Source organism: Etheostoma spectabile, chromosome 20 (genome assembly GCF_008692095.1).
Source record: "Etheostoma spectabile isolate EspeVRDwgs_2016 chromosome 20, UIUC_Espe_1.0, whole genome shotgun sequence".
Taxonomy (NCBI): Eukaryota; Metazoa; Chordata; class Actinopteri; order Perciformes; family Percidae; genus Etheostoma; species Etheostoma spectabile.
The window spans coordinates 14,197,108-14,201,219 of record NC_045752.1 but is presented as its reverse complement, the minus strand read 5'-3'; positions in this window follow the sequence as shown (position 1 = coordinate 14,201,219).

Sequence of the window (4,112 nt, the reverse complement as noted above, 5' to 3'; positions counted from 1 at the left end):
ACGGTGATGGCCATCAAAAAACCAATAACTTCCTCAGCACGCCGACTCACTTCCGCCTTCTGCATGTTGGGACCTGCCGTTGCCATGGTTCCCGGGCCGGCGTTTGCGTGCGAGCAACTTCAGACAGCCGTCTGAGGTTTCACGCACACATAACAGGAAGACGCTGGTCGTACTTCACAACCGTTTCTCACTTCTGCCTTCTTGATTTAGGGAAGGCTGGGGAGACGCACAGACAAAACACACAGCGATTCTGAACAGCCGTGGAAGCTTACCTCCCCCTCCAAAAAAAAACTATCTATATATATATATATATATATATATATATATATATATACACTGTATATAATAAAAAAAAATGATACACTGATATGCAACTGTAATGTGTTCTGTCTGTAATGATTTCTTTGCCTCAGCATTTCTGACCAAACTGAAAGTGACATCTCTCAGATAACATGTAGGAAAAATCTTATGTTAAGCCTTTAGACACAAAAATTGCAAGAGTGCTTTAATGATGTCATGCATAAGTGTTAAATGCAACAATTATGTAATCCTCATAAAAAGCAGTATTATCTGCATTTGTCATATCAATGATCTCAAATGTGTATGTCAACTTGTGAGGGTACATGTGTGCTTGTCGCTGAGACCGGGCTGATCACAGACGTGGGTTTGGAAGCAGGTCTACTTTCCTCATTAGCATAATGGAAACATTCAGCTAATGAGTGGGTCGTTGTGACAACCATTGGATGAGGTGATTCATATCTGCCTCTCATCTCCAGGGTGTTGAACGTTGGCTTTGACAGCTTTACGCATACAGTTTGCTTTCCACTATACTTGGGAAACCAAACCAAACAACCAAAATAAATGAGACCCTTTCTTTAATTATATTAAGTCCGACCTCCAGCCCTCTGCTGCGTGACATCCTCCATCTTTCTCCCACCTTTCCTGTCTATTCACTGTCACTCATAAATAATAAGGAAATAGCCCCAAAAAAATGATCTTTAAAAAAAAAAAAGAGTAGCCTTGGCTGCTCAGTGGCTGTGGGAAAGTGCATAGCATGTCTGTTGCATGGTTAAGAGCAGCAGCAGAGTTGTCAAGCCACGAAGCAGCAAACTATAGTGTAAACTCATACCGGAACCCGTCTGCGGCCTGAGCTGTGCCAAGGCAAGTCTTCCACATGCCAACCTGTCTCTGATTTCACTCAACTGCAGAAGGCAGGTCTGCACTCTGCACACAGCAAACAAACCTGAAACACATTCACACACACTGAAACGTTTCAGCAAAATTAAAAAATTTGCTTCAGGAAAGAAACCGTATCCTTCAGTATATTTTTATTTTCTAAGCAACAGTTTCAAGTTGTTAAAAGTTGCCGACATACCATCATGAATATTTTATATTATGACTTATTTGACAGAGGATTCAAGTTTCAAATTATGAATATCTCAATCCAACAGAAATTGAATATGCATATTTCTTTCTTTCCACACTTACCAGCTATTTTTTGTGAAATTGTTTTACTGTATCACCGGTGGGACAGCAGCCTCAGAGAAGAACACAAAAGAGCCATGAACTATAGTATGAGAAAATATTAGTTTTTCAGTCAAGATGTTATTTATCTACATTATGCACATACATCTTCTACATGAAAATGTGTAATGTATAGTAACCCTCACAACTAACTGTAATTGATTGTTAAACTAATTGTTTTTGTTGCTACATCAAATTGAAGAGTTTCTTCTGTGGACTAATGGCTCACACATTGCTAATGACGCAACAGGACAAGTCATTCCCATATGCACATGAATCAAGACAGTGACAGCTCACTGAAATATCAAGTGACGTATGATAGGTTGATATTGCAGTGGAAAGGTGTGCATGGGTTTGTAGAAACCACTTTGACTGTTGTGCTAAATTGTAAACTGAACAGCACATGTGGGTTGCTATTAAACACTAATTTGTTTCTCAAAGGATCCTTTGTCTGTGGTTTCACATCAATGTCTTTCGATAGCTCTAACTGAAAAGAAAATGACATTTTCAAATCAACCAATCCAAATGCATGAAGTCAAAACAGGAGTTAGACAGTGGCTAAATCTGTGTATTTAATGTGTATGTGTGCAGGTTTAAGTACTTCATCTGTGTGACTCAGATAGTGGTTTGAGTGAGGGTGAAGCCTGAAGCAGTGTTGAGATGACTCAATTTAGCAGAACCTAGCCAGGAGTTCTGGGTAAAGAGGTTTGGCTAACCAACACCGTGAGAATGTGGCAATATATGTCCTGTTCTGTGGCAATGTCAGCCTCGTTTCTAGTCTCTCTCTGTATACGGCATAAAACAAAGTGTTACAGTGCTTCATTGAGTATTTATACTTATGCAAAGTTCAAAGCTGCCTTGTATTAAATAAAAAAGAATAGTGTGAGATGTGATTAGATGTTGTCCTGGGTGTGATAGTGCATTACTCATCTGTAGAAAGTCTACTTCTACCAAAAAAGGCCACTCATCAGTGAGCCAAGAGTCAAAACCATTCCTGATTAATGGGTGATGTGAAATGATGAGCTGAAAATGGTCACAATCAATATAAGAGCATTAAGTTAAGCAATCTGCCTGTTTTACCACATGATTAAAGCAGATATTTACAGTGTTTGAGCCTTGGTTAGCCAAGCTTTAGCATACCGCACCCATGTCATATGCCCACAGACAAGCCCATAGGCCACAATCATATTAACGCTGTGCCACCATGGGTCCTGAGCCAAGGCTGCGGGAATGACAGAGCGCTATCTACTCCCACTCCAACCATTGTTTCCCTTTGTAGTGAGCCCACAAAAGGCTCCTTATGTGGGTTGGAACGGGGCCTTTGATAAAACCAATGCTACTAAATTCTCTGATCTATAACCTGATGTCTGTAAAACTGCCTGCTGCTGTTTTTACAGTTATGTGAAAATGACAAACTGAAAGGTTCACTGTGCAGACGGAAAACAGGATGCTATGTTGTGTCTACAGTGTGCGCTGTTGCATTTTGGTTGTGTGTTTGGAAAATTGAAGAATAAAGGCTTACATTAACCCAGTTGGAAACAAACAATGCAGACTGCACCAAATGCGTATACACTCGTATGCACTCAAGTAACACTACAGCGGAAACCAAGTCCCCCTAGTCACGAAACGCTTGTCGTCTGTGAGCGATATTGAAAAGAGTTTATATTGACACTATACACACAAATATACACACACACACACACACACACACACACACACACACACACACACACAAACACACACAAGCCACACACAAACACACAGATAGAAATACAGAAAAAAGAAGCAGTTCCTTCTCGGTGTCTGCACAGCAAGCAAGCACCCAACACAAACACAAAGCCCCAGTATGTCAGCAAGCACCTGGCTATACACCAGCTCCCAGACAGACAGACAGCAGACACACACACACACACACACACACACACACACACACACGCAATAATCTGCACACAAGCACCAAAAAATGCACACTTTGGCTTTTTTTAAGTCTTCTAAGGAAGAAGATACAAAAGCACCTGCTTCTTTCAGAGCCTTGCCATATGATGCATATAGGTGAAGCAATGCATGGATCACAGTGGGAGTCACATGGCTTTGCTGTGTGTGTGTTTGTGTGTGTGTTACAGATGAACCCAGCAACCTATTTACAGCGATGAGCGTGGGAAACATCAGTGTTGTCTTCAAAACTGAGAGATTGTCCTAAAGTACTACCATGTGTTACACACAACATAAACACAAATACACTGCATATGTACTGTACATCTACCACATCCCTCTGTGTGTGTCCTGTGTTGGATAAGAAAAATATATGGTTTATAATTGTTTTATAATTGTTCATTATTTTATTTCCAAGTTAGCAAATGCACCACACACTTACATAGATACGGGCAGGCAGCTATAGGCACATATGTTCTCATTCTAGCGCAGACATCTGCACGCACACACACAGACACGCACATGCTAGAGTCACAGTAGATGGTAATTGAGATTCAGTAGATACAGTGGAAATGTTTGATAAAAGTGTTGTGATAATGGTGTTGTGATAATGGTGCGCACACGTACGTGCACACACACACACACACACACACACA